The sequence below is a fragment of the Peromyscus californicus genome, unplaced genomic scaffold (assembly GCF_007827085.1).
Source record: "Peromyscus californicus insignis strain IS unplaced genomic scaffold, ASM782708v3 Scaffold_15__1_contigs__length_86483966, whole genome shotgun sequence".
Classification (NCBI taxonomy): Eukaryota; Metazoa; Chordata; class Mammalia; order Rodentia; family Cricetidae; genus Peromyscus; species Peromyscus californicus.
Window position 1 is genome coordinate 71,114,219 of NW_026294447.1, and position 26,925 is coordinate 71,141,143.

Below are 26,925 nucleotides of genomic sequence, written 5' to 3' on the forward strand. Positions count from 1 at the left end.
GTCCACCCGCTTGAGATCTCGCGGGATTCGATGAACCGCGAGGGGCCGGCGGGCGGCTCGACCTTAGCCCTAGAACCACACTACGCAAGCGCAGGACTAAACCCGGCTCCGCCCCCTCCGGAGGGCGGGGTTTTGAAGTTTAGACCGGATCCCGTGGACCCCCAAGGTCGGTGAGAAGTGGCGGGGACACGTGATGGGTTGCTAGTCTAGGTAAGGAGTTTACAGACATTAACGCCCGTTGGTGTTCCGCGGCCGCCCCCGCCGCCTGGACCCGGAGAGTTCACATCCAGTGAGTTCCCCTCAAGTCCCCGGTGTCCTCCTCGGCTCCCCGGGACGCGAACCCACGCCCTGGCACGGCCTGCGCGCTCTGACTTTGGCGCTCTACAGCCCCAACCTCAAGGAGGGATTTTACTCATGTTGTACTCACGGCGTCTTAGGCTGGGAACTTACCCTGAGACAGGTACCATCGAGCCTAACCCTTGTCTTTGTAGGTGGGGAAACTAGAGCCGTGGTTCTCAACCTTCCTAAAGCTGCGACCCTGTAATACCGTTCTTCATGTTGTGGTGACCCCTAACCATAACATTATTTTGTTGCCACTTAATAGCTGTCACTTTGCTACTGTTACGAATTGTAATGTAAATATCTGTGTTTTTCGTTTTGATTGGCCTCCCAAAGGTGTCGTGACCCATAGGTTGGGAAAACACTGGACTCGTCCCTAGAGAATATGAAGTCTACCCTAGAGGATATGATGTCTTTAAGCCAGTTAAGGAAAGCACTGGAGTTACAAGCTCTCTCTGGACTGCTGGCCCAGGGACCTTTAGTCTTTTTATGTACACACACACACATATACACATACACGTTCCAGATTGGTTAAAAATGGTTTAGAATGTGTATTGATTTCTTAGTTTAATCATTAAGCTCATTTTTTCATAAACTGGACTGGATTGAGCAAGGCTTGTTTCTAGGATAATTTTGGATCTCCAGGAGCTACAAACCCTAAAAAACTGTTCTGAATTAGGCGGCTGTAGAAATCACAGCAAGAGCTAATGACGGAGCACTAACACTGGTATAGAATTACAGAGTAGTTGAAGCCGGTCGGTGGTGATGCATGCTTTTAATCCCTCTGAGTTAATCTTTTAATCTCTGTGCGATGGAGGCCAGCCTGGTCTACAGAGAGAGTTCCAGGACAGCCAAGGTTACACAGAGAACTCTGTCTTGAAAAACCAACCAAACAAACAAAATTGAATAGCTGAAAAATGAGTACCGACCATCGAATGGGCAGCCATCAAACGAACTGGAGACCCTGGTAGCAAGCACATCCAAACATTTTCACTTCCTTTGAAAAACCTCAGGAAAGGGCTAGAAGAATGTTATCACTTTACAAATACCTTCTGGCAGGACCTGATCTCTTAGTGGTCAGATGAATGAAAATAGAAAAAGGAAATGTGATGGTGGCGCAGGTCTTTAATCCCAGCACTCGGGAGGCAGAGCCAGGCGGATCTCTGTGAGTTCGAGGCCAGCCTGGTCTACAGATCCAGGACAGACACCAAAACTACACAGAGAAACCCTGTCTCAAAAAATCAGAAGAAAAAAAAAAGAAAAAGGAAATGTTCCAATAGAATAAAATTGATGGTAGAAAATAAAGATAGTCTATAGCTTAGGTCTAAAATTCAAAGAGAAGAAACTTGGTTTGGGCTCTTTTGATGTGAGGCTCCCTTTTCTCCTTAAAATGAGTTCTAGGTCCCAGCAGTTCAAAAACTGAATGGAGGAGTTCAGGTATATTTTCACTTATTTTCCCCCCTTCTAGATTTTCTCTTAACACTAAGGATTGCTATCATTTGTGTGATGCTTAACTTGATTTATACCATGCATTACATGATTTGTTCCTTTATATGATTTAATTTTCTTGTGTTTTGTTGTTTTGTTTTGTATCAGGGTGCCTCTACATAGACCTGGCTATCCTGGAACTCATTATGTAAACCGGGCTGGCTTCGAACACACAGAGATGCACCTGCCTCTTCCTTGTGAGTGCTGAGATTAAATGTGTGGGCCACCACTGCTGGCTTTGATTTTATTTTCAAAGTTACTGTAGTCATTTCCATTTCACTAATGTGGAAATGGAGGTTATCACTAAGTAACTAATAAGGAAAGGAACAAGTCGCCGAATGAGACCAAATACCTAATTCTTTTTTTCTACGTTTGCTGGGAGTTTGGAATTCCCTTTTCTTCCCTCTCTGTAGATCTCTGAGCAGCCTGTCTCCTCAGTTAACCCGTTCCAGAGATAAATGTTTTCCAGACTTAACGAAAGGCACGTGTCAACACTTCTCACCTCAGCCTACTGTAAATCACTGTGACGTGTATTGTGTCAGTCACTCAAGCATCTCTAATAAACAAACATTTAATCTGATATGTTTATACACTCAGTCACTAAATGGTTTTTTTTAAAATTAAAATGACTTCATTTGACTTCCTGTGTCGTCGTCTCTTTCAGACTGCAAATTACTCCGGAGAAGGAATTAAAGTATGTCCAACCCGCTCAAGACAGCACTCCATGCATCAGAGATAATTTGATGCTGAATAAATACATTTTCATGGCAGTGATAATTGTTCCTAATGACACAAATGCAGACCCAAACATATGTTCTAAAGAAATAGCACAATCACATAGGAGACAAAAACCACACCTGTCTCTCCACTAGTCTGTGACACAGTGAAGGACCATGAATTACTGCTGGCTTTGCTTTTCTCTGCCTCCCAGAACCTCTAGATTAGACCTGGCCTACAAGGTACTTGACAAATGTCGGTCGTATATTATTCGTAAGAGCTATGTCAAAAAATTATACGCTACCAGCTGGGAGGAAATGGTTCAGTGGTTAAAGTACTTGCCATGTAAGTGTGAGGACCGGTGTTCAGATCCCCAGAACTCACAGAAATGCCAGGTAGGCTTAGCAGGAAAGACAGGATCCCCAGAGCAAACTTTGGTTGAGAGATCGTCTTTCCATGAATAAGGTTAAAAAGAAATTAAGGACAATTCCTAACATCAACCTTGGGCCACCAACACACATACATGCCCACACCAAAAAAACAAAAAGTAGGAAAAAAGAAAAATGACATGTGTGCTAGAGAGCTGAGCACGGTGGCACACTCTGGAAGCTGAAGCAGGACGATTGCAAGTTTGAAGCAATTGAGAGCTATAAAATGAGACCTTGTCTCTAACAGAAAATCCTAACGATAATGTGTTTCATTATTAATGGAGATATAATTCACATATCAAAATCCAACACTTACTTTATGTTTGAGTGTCTTGCCTGCATGTATGTACATACACCAGATGCATACAGATGCCCTTGAAGGTCAGATGAGGGCATTGGAGGAGGTTGTGAACCACCATGTGGGTGCTGGGAACCAAATCCAAGTCCTCTGCAAGATCAACAAATGCTTTTTACTGCTGAGCCAGCTCTCCAGCACCAATTCTACATACTATACAATCTAGCAACTTTTAGAATATTCAAATGCTGTCACTATCCACATTTTCTGAGTGCATAATTTTTTTTATCATTCTCTACCTATTAGCAAGTATGTTTTCCAGCTCCTGGCAACCACTAATCTACTTTCTGTCTGCATGGATTTGCTTTATACATTATCATAAATTATTATTATAAAAGATTTTACATTATCTTTTATTATTGCATGAACTTAGTACCGTAGCTGAAAAAAAATGATGTAATACAATTCTGAATTCATGCTTAAGTGTACAGTATTGGCCAAATTGAGCATTTAGGAAAAAATTTTGTTTTAAAGGTTTTTTTATTTTTGTTTTATGTATTGGATCCTCTGGAGCTAGAGTTACAGACGGTTGTGAGCCATCTGATGTGGATGCTGGGAACCAAACTGCCGTCCTCCAGAAGAGTATCAAGTCTCCTTACTGCTGAGCCATCTCCACAGCCCCAGAAAATTAAGTGTTTTTGTTTGTTTGGTCTTGTTTTTGGAAGCAGGGTCTCACTGTGTAGCCCTGGCTGTCCTGTGACTCACTGTGTAGACCAGGCTGGCCTCAAAGTCACAGTAATCTTCCTGCCTCTAGGAAAAATATCCTCTGTCAGGGGTGCCCTCTCTGGAAAGCATGCTCTAAGTAGAAGTTGAATGTGCTGGCTCTTTGCTAGGAAATGCCTTCAAGATCCATGGAAGGAAGGACAAAAGGGCGGGGTGAAGGTGGTAGTGAAATCCACAGGAGGTCAGCTGTAGGATCTTAAAGTGCAGGGTTGCCTCCTGTTGGACCGGAAATCTCCACAGTTGCCTTCAGTGAAAGTGAATCTTTCCCTTAAGGAATCTGATCATTTCATACTGTAATTTTCTCTCCCATAGCTCCTAATGCAAGACTGATCTTCAGACTTTAATAAGTTCATATTCCCATGATATTCATAAAAGTATTTTCACTTCTTCTGTTACTTCTGCTAGTAAAATTCGGGTTTCACTAGCCTACTTTTTGCTTGGAATGTAGACTAATGGAATCTAGAATTTGACCTTAAAAATCCAAAGTCTGGCACACGCCTTTAATCCCAGCACTCGGGAGGCAGAGCCAGGCAGATCTCTGTGAGTTCGAGGCCAGCCTGGTCTACAGAACGAGATCCAGGACAGGCACCAAAACTACACAGAGAAACTCTGTCTCGAAAAAAACAAACAAACAAAAAAAAAGATTGCCAATTTATGTTCCATATTTTTTTTTTCAAGACTAGACAGGTTCTCACTCTGTAGCTGGCTGTCCTGGAACTCACTCTGTAGACCAGGCTGGCCTCAAATTCACAGAGATCTGCCTGCCTCTCTCTGTCTCCTAAGTATATGTTCTCTATTAATATCAGTCTGCCTTTGGAAACACAGTTCAAAAAAAGTGAAGTTGGCCGGGCAGTGGTGACGCACACCTTTTATCCCAGCACTCAGGAGGCAGAGCCAGGCGGATCTCTGTGAGTTCGAGGCCAGCCTGGGCTACCAAGTGAGTTCCAGGAAAGGCGCAAAGCTACACAGAGAAACCCTGTCTCGAAAAAACCAAAAAAAATAAAATAAAATAAAGTGAACTTGAAAAACTCTTAAAAGGTTTGACTAGTATGGGCAAGCCCTGGTTTTGATATCCAGCATCACAAAAAACAAAAGGGAATAATCTTTAAAGATTGGTCATTGTGTTGTGTCTATTACTGCATACAAATCACCCTCAAACTTGGTGTCTTAAAACATGAACATTTTTCTGGGAGTTGGCACACACCTTTAATCCCAGCACTAGGGAGACAGAGGCAGGTGAATCTCTGTGAGTTTGAGGCCAGTCTGGTCTACAGAGTGAATTCCAGGATACACGGAGAAACTCTGTCTCAAAAGCCAAAACAAAACTAAAAACAAACAAATCAACATTTATTCCACAAAGTTGGGTCAGGAATCTAGGAGTACAGCTAGCTGGATACCTCCATTAAAGATCTCTGCAGTCAAACTGCCTACTAGGCTGTGGTCTCAGGAAAAGACTCAAAGATTTGCTTCCAGGCTTTCTTTTTTTTTTTTTTTTTTTTGGTTTTTCGAGACAGGGTTTCTCTGTGTAGCTTTGCGCCTTTCCTGGATCTCGCTCTGTAGACCAGGCTGGCCTCGAACTCACAGAGATCCGCCTGCCTCTGCCTCCTAAATGCTGGGATTAAAGGCGTGCGCCGCCGCCGCCGCCGCCGCCGCCGCCGCCGCCGCCGCTGCCGCCGCCACCCGGCTGCTTCCAGGCTTTCTTACCTGGCCTTCTAGTCACAAGCTGTTAGATTAATTGGAGGTCCAGTTACTGACTTTCATCCTCCCTCAGCTCCTCTCCATAAGACTGTGTTAGTCCAACGGGAGAGGCAGCAACTGACTAAAACCATGCATGTACTAATACCTGCTGCTTCCCCACAGCAAGTGGGAGGGGGCGGGGGAAGGGAGAACATGACCAAGACAGATGCTGCAGTCTTGTGCGAGCACCACATGTGCTGAGGACTGAATCCAGGTCATTGTGTGCGCTAAGCATGTCCTCTATTTCTGAACTACCTCCTCAGTCTCTCTTCTGATTTCTAAGGAATTTTATAATGTTTGATGTTCCATTTCCCCCATTTAATTTCCTAAATTGGACCCTGAATAAAAAGCTTTTCGGATCAGTATTGTATAGGGGCATCACACAGGGCATGGGATTTCTTTACAAATGTTCACCCTCAGCAGTGTATGGACCCACCATAACTGTAGCCTCAGGCTAGTAGATCCAGCCCTTTGACCTCCTTTTTGGTGACCTGCCTGTGAGAAGTCACATTGATTGACAGTCACCAAGTATGGACATGGTCCTTCCTTCTAAGTTGTACTTCCTTCAACTGCAAAAGAGCTGCCTATTCTTTTTTTTTTTTTTCCCTCGAGATAGGGTTTCTCTGTGTAGCCCTGACTGTCCTTGAACTCAGAGATTTGCCTGCCTCTACCAGAACCTTTACACACTGAGTTGTGGTGAGGTAGGATGGGAATAGGCCCAGGTCAGAACATCTCCACTCCTCAGACTCAGCAGGAGCCCAGCAGTTCTTTAGGCATGAAGTCTCAGATTTTTGTTCCTCTGGTCTGTTTTCAGAACACAGATGACTGCTTAGAATAAACTTGTCCATCTTCATAGTTTTGATTCTTTTAAGGAATTGGATTTGCCGATCTTTTCAGTTGGCCATAGTCACAAGATTAGTTATTTTTGAATCTCTAATAATCTAGAGAAAAAGTTGAGACCTTTGGGGTGTACCCAAGCTGGGTGTAGTGGTGCACACCTTTCGTTGGGAGGCAGAGGCAGGTGGATCTCTCTGAGTTTGAGGCCAGTCTGGCCTATATAATGAGTTCCAGTTCAGCCTAGGCTATATAATGAGAATCTGTCTAAAAAAAAAAAAAAAAAAAAAAAAAAAAAAAAAAAAAAAAATCCACAAACAAACAAAAGTATATCCCCAAAAGAAAATGTTTAAAAATTGAGAAAGTGTCTCTTAATTCAACCCCAGTGTTACAGAGAAGGGAAAGAGGAGCTGGATGTGGTGGCTGAAGGCTGGGCAGGAGAGTTTTCCAGATTCTCATTCTAGGAACTGAAATAAAGCCCACACAGATTGCCAAGCAGCATGGAGAATTTATTTAAAGCATCACAAAAAAGTTAGAAGGCACTACAGTGGATCAGTGGGAGACACTCAAGGACATCCTTGTATAAAAGTCCAGAGAAAGAATTTACTTGCTGATGGGTGTAATGAGGCAGTTCTCTGTTCTGACTGATAGGTTATAGGTCTTATACTCATTTTCTACTGTGCATGGCCTTACCCATAATGTATCAGGTTTTATTCATAGACATAAGATGATGAAGAGACTTTTTTTCCTCAAAAGTTTACATGAAGACATAGTTTTGTCTTATTGCACATGTGTCCCAAACCAGATCAGGTTAGATCATGCCCCTGACATAGACCAGGATAGATTGGGAATATTATTTGAATGGAAATAGTGTAAATTTAATTGTCATTAGGGGCAGAGAAACATACTATTGTTCAGGAAGATTGTAGGAGCTAGGTTGCCAAGTAGATTAGTAGAAGAGGTTGTATATAACACAATCCAAGTACAATCCCAGATTGCTAAACTCATGATTTTCAGCCTCACCTATAATCTTAAGCTCTTGGAAGGCTAAGGTGAGAGGATATGAGTTTGAGTGGAGCCTGGGCCATGTAATGAAACCCTATGTTTTGCTAGTTTGGTTGGTTCGTTTGGTATTTTGTTTTGTTTTGTTTGTCTTTTTGACAGGGTCTCACTGTGTCACCCTGAATGTCCTGGAACTCTCAATGTATCCTAGGCTGGCCTCAGATTCCCAGTGTAGCTGATGATGGCTCCATTTTTTTTAAATTGTCACAAATGAGGCTTCTCTTCACTTAAATAATATTACCTTTCTTAGGAATTTTTTTTCTTAATTACTAAATTTGCTGCCATGTGTTGATCACCTCTGAGCTTGATTGTGTATGTAGTTTCTATGGATAGATAGCTGGGACTTTTATAATAATTAATAATGAACCATACTCATATAACCGATCCCTACTCTTGGTACCAACCAAACACTTATTTCCTCCTTTCCTTTCTTCCCTCTTCCCCTCCATCTCCTCCTCCTCCTCCTTCCCTTCCTCCACACTGATGAGTTTTATTTGAACGTTTGTTTTACATTCCTGAACAATGAACCCCAAGATTTCCCCCCTGTGTCTCCCTGTGGTCTGTAACTCCAGCTGAGGTATAGACCACAGTGCAGCCAAACTGAAGGATGGGCATGGGTTTTTCTGCCGTTTTCCCAGGGATCTGAATCACTCCACATTTGTTCAGCCTTGCTGCGAGGCTCATAGCAATTTCCCCAACTCTGTGAGCCTCGATGATCTCAGACCCACCAGTGTGACTGTGCCTCATCATCACAGTGTCTAATGTGACTTTGGAGCACGGCCCAGTCAGTTTGACATTTGCCTTTCTATTTGGCATTGTTCATGCTCTTGGGAGCATGACAGCATCAGATAGGACACTCGTGTGCACCATTACAGCAACACAGAAAGATGCAGCAAAGAGCTTATTCACTTATTCTGAGTCATCTCCCCCCAACCCCATTGTTGCTAAGGATGAACCCAGGGCCTTGCACACGCTAGGCAAGCTCTCTGCACCTGAGATACACCTCCTACTCATCCACCAGTGTTTTGTAACAAACATAATACCAGATCCAAAATGTCAAAAACATAATGTTGACTAGAAAAGGCAAATCGCAGGAGCTGAAGAACGCTCAATGGTTAAGAGCAGTGACTGCTCTTGCAGAGGACCCAGGTTCGATTCCCAATACCCACATGGTGTCTCCCAATTACCTCTAACTCCAGTTCCAAGAATCCCCTTCTGACCTCCCCAGGCACCAGGCATGTACACAAGGCACGGACATATATTCAGGCAAAACACAGATACACATAAGTAAGTAAACCTTTTAAAATTTTTCAAAAAGGACAAACAGATTGGCTTTTAGAGCATGCAGGTGGCTGTCTAGAATGAGGTTTTATTCTGCTTCATGGTGTTATGTGAGGCACCCAGAGGCCTCACCCACATGTGGTTAACGTAATCTGCCCAAGCCCTTCGTTTTCTTAAGCCTTTTCAGAACCGCACTGAGAGGTCACATATTGAAGCTCTGTGTCAGAAGGCAAGTTAAGGGTCTATCTGTGTCAGGCAAAGTTGTGAGAGAAAAACAATTTTAAATGTGTTTTTAAGATTACTTTTCAGTGAGCAAAAGATTGATATTGGGAAAATATTGAAACAGGCCACAGTAGACAGGCACCATGCCATCAGGTCTTCCCCTCTTACACTGTCTTTGCTTGTTGGACATGGTCCAGCTGCAAAACTGTGCAAAAATTCTTACCTATAGAAACGCAGATGAGAATGGGCCCTAGAACATGCTGCTCCCTCTCTCCTCACCCAGATGGCACCGTGGCATCCATTAGACAGGTTAGCTGTCGTTCGTCTGTCCGGGTGCCAGCTTTGATGGTTACCTTAGAGTCGGTTGTATTATTTTACTGCTCCCTCACCAGTTAATCTTTAGCACATGTTCATTTTTTTCCTTTTCTTCTTTTTCTTTCTTTCTTTCTTTTCTTTCTTTTTTTTTTTTTTCAAGACAGGGTTTCTCTGTGTCTGCCTGTCCTGGATCTCGCTCTGTAGACCAGCCTGGCCTTGAACTCGCAGAAATCCGCCTGCCTCTGCCTCCCAAGGACTGAGATTAAAGGCGTGCGCCACCACCCACCCAGTAATTTTTTTTCTTAAGGTACTGAGAGTCAAACCCGTGGCCTACTACATGCTGAATGAGTGCTCCAACACTGAGCTGCATCCTGAGTGTGGCACGTATTAATTATATCTGTATGAATCATAGTTTTTCTTTTTAAGAATGATTTTTCTGTAACAAGAGGAATAGATACTCTTTAATCTGACCTTTATGACTAGTACTTAGAAAATAATACCCCACAGGGTCATGCTTTGGTGTTCTGAGTATCTGTTGAGGTTCTTTATTTTGTCTTTTGTCTTGTTTTGCTTCTTTGAGACTGAGACATTTGCCCTCCTGTCTTTGCCTTTTGACAGGTTTTGTTTATTCATTGTTGGTTGTTTCTTGAGACAGGGTCTCATGTATCCCAGGCTGTCCTCAAACTTGCTAAGTTACGAAAGATAACCTTCATCTTCTGAACCCCGACCCCCCCAGCACCCCCCACCCCCGTCTCCACCTCCTGAGTGCTGGAATTACAAGTGTGTGCTACCACACACCATAATGTTCATGTGGTGCTGGGGATCAAACCAAAGCCTTTTGCATGTTAGGCAGAAGACTCTACCAACTGAGCTGCACCCCTAGTGACCCCCTGTGTCTTTGGATCTCCATTGTAAGTCTCCTATATTATATAAAGCATGGTTAGACAAGCATATTGTGCTTTTTCCTTGTTAATGTCTCTGGTTATAAGACTCTTAGGATGAGGGTGATGCTCCACACAAATTGCCCAAAAGATAGCTGTAGCCGGAGAGTTTCTCTCCAGCTCCCGCCAAGCCCCGGCAGTTCCGCAGCCCACTTACAAAATAAACACACAGACGCTTATATTATTTAAACTGTTTGGCCTAATGGCTCAGGCTTCTTGCTATCTAGTTCCTATATCTCAAATTAACCTATATCTATTAGTCTATACGTTGCCGCATGGCTCGTGGCTTACCGGTACCTTACATCTCGCTTTTCATGGCAGTGGCTGGCAGTGTCTCTCTGCCTCAGCCTTCCACTTCCCAGACTTCTCCTCTCTCTTTGTCCCCGCCTATACTTCCTGCCTGGCTACTGGCCAATCAGCATTTTTTTTATCAATCAGTCATCCACAGCAGATAGCTAGTTACTCCCTGACCAGACACTGGGCCCTAGGAATTATTTAGTTTCATTTATTCTCTCCTCTCTTTTTTCATGTTGGAGACTGATGTAGTTAGGGTTACCAACTGTGATGAAACACCATGACCAAAAGCAAGTTGAGGAGATAAGGGTTTATTTAGCTTACACTTCCACATCACTGTTCATCAACAAAGGAAGTCAGGACAGGAACTCTAATAGGGCAGGAACCTGGAAGCAGGAACTGATGCAGAGGCTGTGGAGGGGTGCTGCTTACTGGCTTACTCTTTGTGGCTTGCTAAATCTGCTTTCTTATAGAACCCAGGACCACCAGCCCAGGGATGTCACCACCCACAATGGGCTGGGCTCTCCTCCATCATTCAATAATTTAAAAATGCACTCCAGCCGGGCAGCAGTGGCATACACCTTTAATCCCAGCACTCGGGAGGCAGAGGCAGGCGGATCTCTGTGAGTTCAAGGCCAGCCTGGTCTATAGAGTGAGTTCCAGGACAGACTCCAAAGCTACAGAGAAACCCTGTCTTGTAAAACCAAAATAAATAAATAAATTAAGTAAATAAATAAATAAGATGTATTTATTTATGTATACAGTGTTCTGTCTGTCTGTATGCCTGCAGGCCAGAAGAGGGCACCAGATCTCATTACAGATGGTTGTGAGCCACCATGCGGTTGCTGGGAATTGAACTCAGGATCGCTGGAAGAACAGCCAATGCTCTTAACTGCCGAGCTATCTCTCCAGCCCTTTCTTCAACTTTTTAGCAATTGGAAATACAGCAATCTTTTACTAAGAAATTGATACACTATGGGGCTGCGGTGGCGCACGCCTTTAATCCCAGCACTCGGGAGGCAAAGCCAGGTGGATCTCCGTGAGTTCGAGGCCAGCCTGGTCTACAGAGCGAGATCCAGGACAGGCACCAGAACTACACAGAGAAACCCTGTCTTGAAAAACCAAATAAGTAAATAAAGAAAGAAAGAAATTGATACACTGGAGGCTCAGAGGCTGAGCATTGTGGTGCGTGACTTTAATCCCAGCACTTGGAAGTCAGAGGCAGGTAGATCCCCATGATTTGAGGGCAGTGTGGTCTACATAAGAAGTTCCAAGCCAGCCAAGGCTACATAGTGAGACCCTGTCTAAGAAAAAAAGAAAACCCTAACACATCAGGGTTTTCTTTATGATTAAGGTCATATCTGTCTAGTCTTCATTCTTCATTCTAAACATGTGAACACATGATACATACTTAACAAATGGATATTTCTTAGATACTTACCCATATAGAAGTGCTAAATATTGTGTCATAGAAATGTAAGAGTCCTTGACCCTTGGAAGTTACAATCTTGTTAGAAAGAAAGATTATATACAGTTAAGAATGAGTACCAGGGCTACACAGAGAAACCCTGTCCAAAAAACAAACAAGCAAAGAACCCAAATGAACAAAATAGACAATAGATTCATTCATTCATTTATTCACTGGTTCACTGAGCAAATATACGTAGGAAATGTGCTGTCCAGTAGTGAACAGGAAAGACATGAATAGGTACTCCTTCCTCAAGCTTTGTCTAAAAGGGACTGTAAACAAGACACCTGGCAGTTAGTTATATACAGTGTCTCCAGCTACAGTAAGTGATGTTGTTTTGGGTACCTGAAGAGAAAAACTCCAGAGATGCCCGATTAAGACTTATATGGAGTCCTTATTTACCACCAGCAGGGCTGTCCCAGGCAGAGTAGTGGGAAGCAGCCTGACCTGCAGTTTGTTCCAGTTTTTAAAGGCAAAAACTGCAATTGAGATGTATACAGAAAGGCAACTCTGGACATCTGCAGCAAGCAAGCCTTGTTTACAGAAGCAGAGAGATAGCAATTAAGTGGTCAGGTGGTTCCCATAACCTTTAGGTCAGGGACACATTGTTTAGGAATTTATGGCTGGTCCAGAGACCAGTTTGCTCTAGGAATTTATGGCTGGTCTAAGTGACCAGAGACCAGTTGACCCAAGATAAGTTTTAGCTATTCAAGTATTTTAGGAATACTTTCACAAGATATCATAACTATAGTTCAGTAGCTCACTACAATGTACAGGATACTATGGGAATATATCAGAAGAGAGCCTGACCCCTGACAAGGCAGGCGTTGAGGGAAGAGAGGATCAGAGGTACTAAGCCCTGTCAGAGGAAATGGTGTTTAGACTAAATATGGAGGATGACAGGCCAGATTAGGCTAGCAGTTACGGACGGACGGACAGACGGCAGGAAGAATGGGTTACAGATGGCTGCTGACCAAACCTGAGGATCAAGGACAGCTGCTAGTCTGAGGTCAGCCCTTGTCTACGCAGTGAGTTCCAGCCAGCCTAGGCTACAGTGTGAGAACTGCCTGAAAACCAACAAGAACCGAACCCAGACTGTGAGAACACCGTGTGTGCAAGTCTGGAGACAAAAGGAAAGAGTGTGTTCTGGTAACCGAAATAAAGTTTGAAACAAGGAATTCGGACTCGGTGAATTAAGGCATTTGTCTCTAAACCTGACGACCTGAGTTTGACCCCCAGAGCTCACGTGGTGGAAGGGAGAGATCTGACTCTTGCAACTTGTTCTCTGACCTTCGAGCACTCCCTGGTGCACACGTGCACATATACATAAAACAAACAAACATAAAAAATGGAAACCAGGAACCTGAGGCGAGTGTGGAGGCAAAAGGTGAAACTGTTAGGTCTCTGAGGCAGTCCGAATATCCAGAGTTGAGCTCAACCTGGCCCATCGGAGGATTTCTGGCAGTTAGATAAAAGCCAGCATTCCTCGGGAACTTGTGAAGCCAGTTCAAAATGGAGTCATTTCCCTGACCTCTGGCAGCAGGGACTAGGGCTCCATTGACATATACTTGTGGCTGCACATCAAGTCCATGCTGGCCTGAGGCGCCCTCACAAGTGCTTGTTATACATCTCAAAGCCTTCACCCAAGCATGCTGGCTTCTCGCCTCCTCAGGCTCCCCTCCCAGATACCCAACTGTTTTCTTTATAAGAGCAAGGCTCCCCCTGCTCTCGCTAGTCCCGCTACGCTCTCTCTATTCTCCCATGCTCTTCTCCCCTCTCTCACAGATAGCTCTGGCCATGTCCAGTCCTCTTTCTCTCTCTTTTCTGGACTCCTCCAGATGCCTCTGGCTGTCCTCTCTCTCAGAGCCACAATAAAAACCTCAAGCATAGCCATGTCTGTTATTGCACCCCTTGCGTACAAAAACCAGGTCATATAGAACTTTGTAAGCTATGTAAGAGATTTCAGGTTTAGGGCTGGGGTATAGTCCCCTGGGGAGTGCTTGTCTGGCATTCAAGAAGGGAGGATGTGGGGGAAGAGGAAGAGATTATCCCAAGATCAATGAAAGAACTAGTAAAAAAGCTTAGTGTTTTCTTTTCTTTTCTTTTCTTTTCTTTTCTTTTTTTTTTGAGACAGGGTTTCTCTGTGTAACAGTCCTAGCTGTTCTGGAACTCATTTTGTAGACCAGGCTGGCCTCAAACTCACAGAGATCTGCCTACCTCTGTTTCTCGAGTGCTAGGATTAAGAGCATGTGCCACCACCGCCTGGCTTTAGTGTTTTCTTTTTACAGGAACTGAATCCGATTATATTTGTCATGCTCTTCTGTTGGTTGGTTGGTTTTTGAGGTAGGGTCTTCCTATGTAGCCCAAACTGACCTCTCTGTGAGTTTGAGGCCAGCCTGGTCTGCAGAGCAAGCTCCAGGATAGCCAAGGCAACACAGAGAGACTCTGTCTCAACACACACACACACACACACACACACACACACACACACACACACCAAAAGAAAAAGAAATCAAGATATTTGGCTGAAATAAATAAAATGGGTTTTAAATGCATCTGACCAGAAGCAGGAAACCTAAGAAAAAGATAACAATGACCTAAATGAAGTCAAAATAGAGGAAGTGGAAAGAAAAGCACAGATGTGAATATTTAGGAGTCAGAGCCAATAGCTCTGAGGATATCCAGCCTGAAGTGGAGCTAGCCACTTGGGAGAGAGCACACATGGGTATACAGAGCTCAAGACAGACAGCTGGACTAGAGATACAGACGTGCAAGTCGGGATCTGTGGGACAAGATGAGGTCGCTCAGGAAGAGAAAGACACATTCAAAAGGAGACACCCCTCAACGCCCACACAGAAAGAACCCCGAGCTTTGGGGACAGAGATGTTTAGTCTTGATTGTCAACTTGAAGAGATTAAAAATCACCATGGATACAAACCTCTGGCTGTGTCTGGGAGAGGTTTAACCGAGGTCCGAAGACCCAAGGCAGCAGCATCGCAAGGGGGCAGAGGTCTAGGCTAGGTAAGAAGAAAACAAGCGGCAGTCCCCATTCATCTCAGGGGTTCCTGATCAGCTGCCTCGGGCTCCTGCTAACATGTCTTCCCTGCTGTAGTGGGCTGCGCCCTCAAACCGTGGAGCCAAAACAAGCCATGCCTTCCTTGAACTGTTCCCGTGGGGTATTTTGGAACAGTGCTGGAAAACATAACTAATGCAGAAAACTAGGGAAAAAAAAAGAGTCCTCGAAGAAACAAGGAGAGGATGCACAGCAGAGATGGGGAAGGAAAGCGGAGCAGCAGAACGCCAGGAGGTCAAAGGAAGGGGCTGCTTCCGAGAGGAAGGCGTGGAGAGTAAGCTCAGGAGGCAAAGTAGCGCACAAACATGAGGACCTGAGTTCGGGTCCCCATCACCCACGTAGGAATCCAGGCATGGTTCTAGCCCCAGGTTTGCTGAGGGGTAGGCAGAGGCAGGAGGGGGCTGAGGCAGGAGGATCCTGGAGGGCTCACTGTTTGAGCCAGTCTAGCTCAGATTCAGTAAGGGACCCTACCTCAAAAAATAAGAGAAGAATTGAGAAGGACACATGATGTCAACTTCCGGCCTCCACACATGCCTGTACAAGTGAACACACACACACACACACACACACACACACACACACACGCATGTGCGCACCAGCATGGACTTCCAGTGCAGTTCAGTGGTGGAATGTTAGCCTTAACATGCCCAAGGCTGTGAATACCACCCCCAGCTCCACAAAACAATAAAAAAAGAGACCGAAGTTGACAGCGCCCAAGGCTGTAGAGAGGCCAAGGGAGATGAGCCTATGGTGTGACTTTTGATAGTTAACCCCGAGGAAAGTACTTTGGTAAAATGTCACGGGTTGTTTCAGCCTATCAGGAAGTGGCCCTGGAAGTGAAGTGGACTGCCTGTCTCTCCAGATCCAAGCGTGTTTGTTTTGAAGTGTCCCCACCCCCACCCTCCACCCCCCACCCCCTTGTTCAGGGATGGGCTGGCTCCCCTGGCCCCATGACAAGGAAAAAGAACAGTGGAATAGAGTGAGACCCCATGCCCTTGAGGACAGCCCAAGGGAGAAATCCTGGTGAACAGAGGTTACTATTGTCTGTCACATGGTATAAAATGTCTGTGGAAAGGATGAGAGCCCAGAACCCATTGATGGAGAAACCTCAGTCAGGGACTCCCACTGACCGCCTCTCTCCCCAGGCCATTTCTGCTGGATGTTTGCAAGCCCTGTTTGTTGGATGGTGTGGCCTTTGTTTGCTCTCTCAGACTGCTCAGTAGTTTCTGTTTGTTGGATGCTGTAAGCGCCCGATTTGAGATTTGAGTATATTTTACCATCAATCTGATGCTTCTACTTATCTGCTTCTTGTTATATGTTCTGCTGTTTTTTAATTTAAAAATGTATTATTTATTGTGTGTGGGTCCGCATCCCATGGTGCACTCGAAGAGATCAGAGGACTTGAGTCTGTTCTCTCCTTCCACCCTTACGTGGGCTCCAAGGACGGAACTCAAACCGACAGGCTTGTGCAGCAAGCCCCTTCACTCACGGAGCCATCTCCCCAGCCCCTTGTTCTTTGACTTTTGCGTGCTGTGTGCTTCATAAACACTCATTTGAAACCAGAAATGTCTATTGTACATCATCCCCTGGACCACTTGCTGTAGCTCATCCTCTGTTCCAGTGGTTCTGAACCTTCCTAGACACTTTAATACAGTTCCTTGTGTTGTGGTGACTGTTAGTTATTATGCAGCGCTGTGTTATTCATTAAGCGGTGTTGTTTACCATTGGAGAAAAGCCACGAGGTAGGACAAAACCCACTGTAAGAGTTTATTAGGAGAAGGAACAGAGGGGAATGTGCTTTAGGCCTATGGAAGGTTGTGCATGGAGAGAGAGGAAGAAGAGGTGGGAGGAGTCTGTGACCCACTTTTTGTGGATTTCCCCCACACATGCGCATATGGGCTTATGTGGCTGTGCCGCACATATGCATAGATTACATAATCACACTGAGAGCAGATTATGTGATCACACTGCATGCAAATCACATGACCACGCAGTGCATGGATTATGTAGGACATAAGGCCCTGGAATGACTAAACATCTTGCCTGGCTAGTGGACAGCACATGTGCAGTCATGTAGCTGGGGGAGTGGCCAGGAATTCCAACAGTGACCTCCAACCATGAAATTATTTTCATTGCTACTTCATAACTGTGATTTTGCCACTGTTATGAATCACAGTGTTACTATCTTTGTTTTCTGATGGTCTTCGGTGACCCCTGTGAAAAGGCCGTTCAACTCTCAAAGGGGTTGTGACCCAAGGGTTGAGAACCACTGCTCTAGCTAATCCTCTGGAATGTACAGAACAGAGATCTGAGAGCACATGGTGAATGGTGTTGCTGTACTGACACTTTCCCATCTTATTAGCTAGAGTACCAGAATTTTTGCCCCTTTTACCTATATCCTATTTAACAATTCTTTGCATATATTTTCTCTAGGTTTGAGCCTAGAGATTGTATTTCGTTTGTTTTTAGAGCCTGAGTGAGCAGTAGTCTTTGACATCTATATGGAATGCAAAATAGCTGGGTGTGGTAGTGCATGCCTTTAGTCCCAGAGCTCTGGGAGGTAGTTCAAGGCCCGCCTGGTCTACATGGTAAATTCGAAATCAGTCAAGGTTATGTGGTGGGTCCCTATCTCAAAAATAAAAGAATGTAAACCAGGTGCTTCATATCTGTATCCTATAGCTTGGAGCTGAGTGCTGAAATAGGAGGGTTATTGAGAGTTTGAGGACAGCTGGGTAGCCTGGGCTACAGAATAAGACCCTGTCACAAAAACAACAAAAAAGTACAACTTGTATTTGTTAACTTTTTTTATTTTTATTTATTTATTTATTATTTATTTTTTTAATGCCAAATGCCGTTTATTGAAGGAGGGAGGAGGTCTTAAATACAGGCTTACAGCACAATGGGAGAACCCCGGAGGGCAGAAGTTCGCTACCGATGTTTTACAATCTTGCATCTAAGCTGTTAACGTCCATTGTGCAGGATACACAGACAAGAAACTTCCCTTAAGCATTCAGGAGGGTGGAACACAGCAGGGAATTAGCATAGGGAGGATATCAAGGTCAAGGTCAGCAAGCAAGGCAACAGTTACCCAAAACGGGGGCCAGGGCCCTACAGGTCCCCCTTTTACTAAAAAATGAGCTTCTGATTTAGGTTTCATGGGATGTCAGCAGGTCACCTTACCCGTCATGGAGACGCCTGCCCAGGCCACACAGGCGCTCTGTCTTAGGTTGGTGAGTGCCCCCCCCCCCAGGCATTACCCATCTCTGAATTTTTCAAAACAGAGTTTCTCTGTATAACAGTCCTAACTGTCCTGAAACTCACTTTGGTAGACCAGGCTGGCCTCAAACTCACAGAGATCCTCCTGCCTCTGCCTCCAAAGTGCTGGGATTAAAGGTGTGCGCCACCACCGCCCAGCCATGTATTTGTTAATTTAATGAAATGTCTAGGTAGGGGTCTTCCTAAAAAAAAAATGTTTTATATTTATTTAATGAGTGGGGTATGTGTGAGTGTGTGTGTGCATGCACATACTCAAGTGCCCACAGAGCATCCACACATTCATACACGAGGTGGAAGTCAGAATAACTTGTGGGATTTGGTTCTCTCCCTCTACCATGTGAGTTCGGGGGGATCAAACTCAGGCCATCAGGCTTAGCAGCAAGTGCCTTTACCTGTAAACCATCACACCAGGGCTGGAGGGGTTGTCATGGCAATTAAGAACACTTGTTGCACCAGGTGGTGGTGTTGGTGCACACTTTTGACCCCAGCACTCAGGAGGCAGAGGCAGGCGGATCTCTGTGAGTTCGAGGCCAGCCTGGTCTACAGAGGGAGATCCAGGACAGGCTCCAAAGCTACACAAAAGAAACCCTGTCTCGAAAAGAAACCAAAACAACAACAACAACAATAAAAAGAACACTTGTTACTCTTGCAGAGGATCTGGGTTCAGTTCCCAGTACCTATGTGGCATCTTACAACCCTTCATAATTCCAGTTCCAACACCCTCCTCTGACTTCCCTTGCAGGTGGTACACATACACACACGCAGGCAAAACAGTTACACACAAAATAAAATAATTTTTCTTTTTTTTTTTGTGATGGCGGTTCTCTGTGTAGCTCTGGCTGTCCTGGAACTCACTCTGTAGACCAGGCTGGCCTCAAACTCACAGAGATCTGCCTCCCTCTGCCTCCTGAGTACTGGGATTAAAAATGTGCACCACTACGATCCTGCAAAATAAAATAATTTAAAAAATTAAACCATCTTGCCAGCTCCTAAAGGTCCTTTTTTGGAACAGGGTTGGTTTCAAACTCACAGTGGTTCTGCTTCTGCTTCTTGAGTGTTGGGATTACAGATGTGTGAAATCATAGCCAGTAGCACCAGACTATTGAGAACCTTAACCCAGGGAACAATTTGTAATCCTCATAATGTGAGATCCATAACTGAAAGATCGTATCATTACCATGGCCCATTTCATTTTATCTAAATGTTTTCTTAACTGAGTTAGTTTTACATTTCAATGTGAATTGGTATGCAGTACTATTGTTAAAGTGAGTGTTGAATTTCCCCAAAGCTTTTTTTCCCTTCAGTAAGGGGGAAACTGGAGTAGACATTATTACAGTACTAACACCTTGCTTGTCATTTCAAAAACATCTTTTAAACGTTTACATTTTTTTCTTTTATGTGTATGGATGTTTTGTGTGCATGTATGTCTGTGCACCATGTACATGCTTGATGCCTACAGGGGCCAGGAGAGGGTGTCTAATCCCTTGGGGCTGGAGTTATGGTCATTTGTGGGCTGCTGTGTTGGCGCTGGGAATTGAACTCTGGTCCTCTGGAAGGGCATCCAGTATGCTTAACCCCTGAGCCATCTCTCCAGCCCCTTCACAAGAATCTTAAAACAGGAGTTGAGTGGAGTGATTGCTTAGAGCAGGGGTTCTTTACAGAAAAAGCAGGGGCATCCTAACTGACATTACTTACAATTCCCCTTTTCCTTTTCTGTTTCCAGATTCAGATTGTGAGGATCCAGGAGAAGACGAGGCCCAGCATCACAACTGGCTTAGACACTTGTTTAAAGTAGCTTCTGTCTCTCTGCCTTAGGTAATCAACCGATGCTTTGGGCTCCTTTGGTATCCAAAAAAGACTTGGAGATACGTGGCTCCAGCAGTCTGCCTTTCCCTGTGGCTACTGAAGAACCACTAGGCAAGGGCTTGTAGTTCAAGTGAACTGTCACTTCACTCTTGTTATGATTTGAATATGACATGTCCCCACAGGCTCAGCTGATGCACTGTTTTGGAAGATTTGGGAAATATTAGGAGGAAGGGCCTGATTAGAGGAAGTGGGTTGTGAGCGTGGGGGCTTCGAAGAGTGTCTTATTCCTGGGTTCTTCTTGTCTTTATTTTTCCTTTCTGTCTATCATGAGCTGAACATGCTTTACCACGTGCTCTCTGCCATGACGTTCAGCTTCCACACAGGCCAGAAGCAACAGAGCCAAGTGACAACGGTGAACTGAAACCCCGGAGACCGTGAGCCTAACCAGTCTTCCTCCTTATACTGTTAATCTCAGATCATCATCACAACAGCAAAGAACTGCCTGACATGTACTTCAGAGAGCACTCCCAAGTCAGCCACCCGCTCTGCCGGGGAAATGCTTTGCAGAACTGTTTCAAGTGATTGTATTTTACTTTTCAAAAACTATTATATTTTACCATGCTTTATTATTATGTTTTTCTACTTTTATGGTTATACTTTATTATTTTTACTACTATATCTACTGTAAAAGAATCATAAAACTTAACCGCATACTGCAGTTATTCATTTACAAATAATGAATGTGTGGCACACACCTTTAATCCCAGCACCTGGGAGGCAGAGACAGGCAGATCTCTGTGAGTTCGAGGCCAGTCTGGTCTACAGAGTGAGTTCCAGGACAGCTAGGGCTACACAGAAAAACCCTATCTTGAAAGACAAAAACAAAACAAAACAAATAAATGAACGAATAAATGAATGCTCAGAAGAATGACTAAAATCATCCTTTGGTTCCTTTATCTGGTCTGGAATGATAACTCAGTAGGTTAATAGCACTCTCACCCACGCCTGAAGGCCTGAGTTCAAGCCTTGCAACCCTCGTGGTGGAAAGAGAACTGACTCCAAGTTGTCCTCTGACCTTCAGGGGACTGGGGTTCAGTTCCCAGCACCTACACTAGGTGGCTCACAAACACCTGTAACCCCAGTTCCAGGGATCCAACATCCTCTGACCTCCATGGGCCACCTGAACGCATGTGATGCCTGTAAACTCATGCAGGCACACAGAGACACAAATAAAAATAATAAATAAAAGCTTAAAAAGAACAGATAAATCATTTTTATTTTTTATTTTTTTGGAGACAGAGTCTCTATGTAGTCCCAGCTGGGCTGGAACTCAAAATGTAGAGCAGGATGGCCTGGAACTCACAGAAATCCGCCTGCCTCAGCCTCCAGAGTGTACCAACACTGCCTAGTTTGAGACTTGTTTTTCTTCTGTTAATCTGTTTTAATAGCAACTTAACTTATGCAAAGAGCCTAGCAGGCAAAGGGAAGCATTCTCCCAGCCAAGCACTGGCATGAGCATACAACTTTTAGTTGATTTTATCATTCCATCAGTTTGAACAAAAAAACCCATTAAACTATAATTAAGATCTTTAGATAAAATAGGAAGAGATGTTGGGAGAGGGCAGAGGGTGTATCTACAGAAGGCGCATAGAATAAAATCAGTCATTGTCTTAGGGTTTGTTTTTGGATTTTTCTTGTTTGTTTGGTTTGGAATTTTCAAGTAGTCCTGGCTGTCCTGGAACTCACTCTGTAGACCAGACTGGCCTTGAACTCACAGAGATCTGACTACCTCTGCCTCCTGAGTGCTGGGATTAAAGGCTTGCGCCGCCACCACCCAGCGTCTTATAGAGTTCCCCTTGCTATGATAAAACACCATATCCATAATCTATTTGGAAAAGAAAGAGTTTGTTTCATCTTACAGTTTATAGTCCATCATTCAAAGGAGTCAGGGCAGGAACTTGGAGGTGAGAACTGAAGCAGAAGCCATGGAGGAGTGTTGCTTACTTGTTTACGCCTCTTGGCTCGCTCAGCCTGCCTTCTTACAACACCCAAGGCCACCAGCTCAGGAATGGCACTACCCAGGGCCCACATCAATCGTCAACCAAGTAAATGCCCTACAGACTTGCCCACGGGCTAATCCTAGGGCGTCATTTTCTTGATTTAAGAGTACTTCTTCCCAGGTGATCCTAGCTCGTCTCAAGCAGACATAGAGCTAGCCAGCACAGGGATGAAACAAACGGAAAGAGCTGTCGAGGAGAATGTCTAAAACATAACCTGCACTAAAGTCCTTGACAACGGTTTGAGGTTACTCTCGGGAGGAACTCTCACTTAAACCTCTGTGTTCAGAAACAGGATTGCAAGGAAGCCAACTCCTGAACACTATGGAAGAACAGACACAAACAGACACATAGCAAAAGTGGACAAGTGCGTGAATACAGATGTAAGTGGGGTTTTGTTGTTGTTGTTGTTGTTGTTGTTTTTCCTATGTGTGGTGGAGGCTCCTGTGTTGAGTAGGTTACTAAGAATTTTCATTCTGCCTTTCAGCTGCTTGCTGTCAAAACAGACAAGTTCATGAAACCTGGGAAAGTGGTGCTGGTCCTGGCTGGACGCTACACTGGATGCAAAGCCGTCATCGTGAAGAACACTGATGATGGCATCTCACACCCTTACAGCCATGCCCTGGTGTAATGGACCACTATTACAGTGGCTGAAATGGACCACTATTCCTGAAAAGTGACAGCTGCCATGGGCAAGAAGAAAATCGCCAAGATATCAAAGATCAAGTCCTTTGTGAAAGTGGATAACTACAACCGTCTCATGCCACAATGTGATCCTCTGGGGATAGCCCCTTGGACCAAACTGTTGTCAACAAGGCTGTCTTTAGAGACCCAGCTCTGAAACGCAAGGAGCAGGTCAAGCTTGAGGAATGATACAGGGAAGAACAAGCGGTTTTTTCAGAAGCTTCACTTACAGGTGTATTTTTTGTTCCCATCGTTAAAATTTATTTAAAAAAGAGAATTTCCCTTCTAAGGCATTCTAACCAAGAAGAAGCTCTTGGTTAGTAGCTCCTTAGATGACTGCAGACTCCTGATGGCATATCATCCTGTATTGTTCTCTGACTTTTGTGGTCCCTGTATGTCCCAAGTCAGTGATCTGTTGCTGTGAAGAGACACCATGACCATTGCAACTCTTATAAAAGAAAGCATTTAACTGGGGCTGGCTTACAGTTTCAGAGGTTTAGTCCATTGTCGTCATGATGGGGAGCATGGCAGCGTGCAGGCAGACGTGGTGCTGGAGAAGGAGCTGAGAATCCTACATCTGGATCCACAGGCAACAGAAGGAAAAGAGAGACTCTGGGCCTAACTAGGACTTTTGAAACCTCAAAGCCCACCCTTAGTGACACACCTCCTCCAACAAGGCCACACCCCCCTAATCCTTCTCCAAAAGAGCCACTCCCTGATGAGTAAGCATTCACTTATATGAGCCTATGGGGGCCATTCCCCATGGTGTACAGTGCTCACATACCAGGTAGGTATGTACATGAGTGTTGGTTTATTTGCAGCACTCTTACCCTGCGAGGAAGGGTCATGACCCGGATGTTTTGCCTGCATGAGTGTCTGTGCACCGTGTGTGTGTAGTACTTGTGGAGACCAGAAGAGGGTGTTGGTCTCCTGGGACTAGAGTTACAGTTTTGAGCTACCATGTGTATGGGTCCTGGGATTTGAACCTGGATCCTGTGGAAGAACAACCAGTGCTCTTAACCCCTAAGCCATCTCTCCAGCCCCCTGGCCTTTTTTTTTTTTTTTTTTTTTTTTAAAACCACATCCTTGAGTCTGATTAGTGCTGCCTCTGTACATGGGTATAGAGCATGGACAATCTCCCAGGGACCACATTCTTAAAGAAAACTGACTGCTCTCCCCTAGCAACCATCAACTCAATACCTCTTCAGCTAGAGGTGGGGCCCCATGTGCCCCTCTGTCACTCATGCTGGAAAGTTCACTGGCTTGATCGATCGTGTGCAGGCAAACACAGCTGCCGTAAATTCAACGAGTGTAATAATCCTGTCAAGTCCAGAAGACACTCTTTCACACCAGGCCTCCCCAGCCTTTAGTTCTTACAATCTTCCTGCTTCCTCCTCTGCAATGCTTTCTGAGCTTTGGGGGAAGATATGTGATATAGATGTCCCATCTATGGCTGAGCACTCCACAAATACTCGATCTCTGCACTTTGACCAGTTGTCTCTGTATTAACCACTGTCCATTGCACAAAGATGCCTCTCGGATGGGGACTGAGAGCGGCACTAATCTATGGGTATGGAGATATGTAGGTAGAGTGTAGTTTGATAACAAGTCTATTTATCAAAACAGTAGTAGCAGGCTCACCCTTAGAACCTTTGAGCTTCCCAGCCTTAGGCTCTTGGACAGATTTACAGAACCAGGCACGAGTTTCCTCGTTCAGGCCTTAAGACCAACCAGAGAGCAGTGGGTTACCTCCATCCTATTCATGCCACTGTTGTGCCAGTGGGCACATCTCTCACGTGATTGCAATTGTAGCTTGCAGGATTCATAGCTGGGTAAGACTGTTGGAGACTTTTCTCCCCCAGCAGCCTACACAGCATCTTCCAGTACTGGGAAGATAGCCAGGAAGGAGGAAGCTCCCAGCTTGATTTTTTTCTAAGGCCTATATTTTTGAGTAACATAAAAAATTATTTAATCCCAGCACTCGGGAGGCAGAGCCAGGCGGATCTCTGTGAGTTCGAGGCCAGCCTGGACTACCAAGTGAGTTCCAGGAAAGGCGCAAAGCTACACAGAGAGACCCTGTCTCGAAAAACCAAAAAAAAAAAAAAAAAAAAAAATTATATTATAGCTGGGCGGTGGTGGTGCACGCCTTTAATCGCAGCACTCGGGAGGCGGAGCCAGGTGGATCTCTGTGAGTTTGAGGCCAGCCTGGGCTACAGAGTGAGATCCAGGACAGGCTCCAAAGCTACACAGACAAACCCTGTCTCAAAAAACAAACAAAAAAATTATATTTCTTTATTTTTGAGTGTGTACATGCCATGTATAGCACATGTATGGAAGTCAGAGAACAACTTGCATGAATCAGTTCTTTTCTCCCATCTCGTGGTTCCAGGGATTAAACTCAGGTTTAAAAGCAAGTGGGCAACCAACTCAAAAAAGTCCATTATCTATCTATCTATCTATCATCTATCTATCTATCTATCTATCTATCTATCTATCTATCTATCTATCTGTCTGTCTGTCTGTTTTTCGAGACAGAATTTCCCTGTGTAGACCTGGATGTCCTGGAATTTGATCTACAGACCAGGCTGGCATCAAACCCAGAGATCTGCCTTCCTTCTGCCTCTGTGCGGGGATTAAAGGCATGAGCCACCACACCTGGCTGAAAGACTATTTTTTGTGGACAGTTGTGCAGAAGTATAATTAGAGGACACAGGGAGGTGATCTTTTTTATGATTTATTTATTTTTATTTCATGCCCATTGGTTTTACCTGTATGAGGGTGTTGGATCCCTTGGAACTGGAGTTACAGATAGGTGTGAACTATCATGTGGGTGCTGGGACTTGAGCCTGGGTCTTTTGGAAGAGTAGTCAGTACTCTTTTTTTGTCTTTTTTTTTTTTTCAGAGCTGAGGACCGAACCCAGGGCCTTGTGCTTGCTAGGCAAGCGCTCTACCACTGAGCTAAATCCCCAATCCCAGTAGTCAGTACTCTTAACCATCTCTCCAGCCCACAGGGAGGTGATCTTTGATACCAAACTGGGCAACTAAAGGTCCACTTGTTCAGGTTCTTTTTGTATCTCTGTGTCTTCAGAGATAAGGTAGCTACTCAGGGATGAATGGCAGGTGACAGTGGCCTTTCTGCTACTGCTGTTTTCCATTTCCAAGGGACCATATCTAGAGGTAATGTTTCCTACATCCCGTCACCTCTGTTACTTGTAATCTGCAAGTATGCTTGGCTGCTCAGCTCTTTCCTACCTCTGTCAACACTGAGCTTGTGGCCAGGAGCTGTATTGTTGTTGTTAGAGGTAGTGTGTGTGTGTGTGTGTGATTAATCAAGCTTATTGGCAGTTCTTATGATGTGGTCACAGAGGGAGGTAGGAAAGCTTTCCAGGCTCACAACACCTGAAATACTGCTGTGTATAATCAGAAGCATCGTTTTTTCCTCGAGGGGTCTCCTAGCAACGGAGGCCTCACACTGATGTTGTCAGACCCTCCCGGCCCATCGCCGCAGCACGGAAACGCATCCAAGAAAGAGAGAACAGTGGCAGCTGAGGTGGGGGCTGTCCTTCAGAGAGAGCTGCCCTTCCCACTTAGGGTCCCATGAGACAAAGGAAGGAGCCACTGCAGGCAGGGTGCCTGGATAGAACGTTAATGATTAATTTATGGCCCTCTAGCCAACATTTTATATTTCCCATCAAGCAGGAGGTTTATGTTTTACTGCTCTAGAGAAGGGTTGTGAAAGGAAAAGCGTCTTTTTGGTTCTTAAAGTCCTGGGAGGCTCTAGAACAGGAACAGAAAGAGAAGGACTCAAGGGGTTAAAATGGAATG

General features: G+C 44.7%; 1 long non-coding RNA gene across 1 annotated transcript; it reads left to right on the plus strand.

The window, feature by feature from the left end:
• The first annotated feature begins 12 nt into the window (after window positions 1-12).
• On the plus strand, window positions 13-24,049 carry LOC128111106 (uncharacterized). The gene is made up of 3 exons (XR_008218479.1): window positions 13-2,024; window positions 20,277-22,799; window positions 22,904-24,049. It is a non-coding gene; the product is annotated as an uncharacterized LOC128111106 (long non-coding RNA).
• The last annotated feature ends 2,876 nt before the right edge of the window (window positions 24,050-26,925 follow it).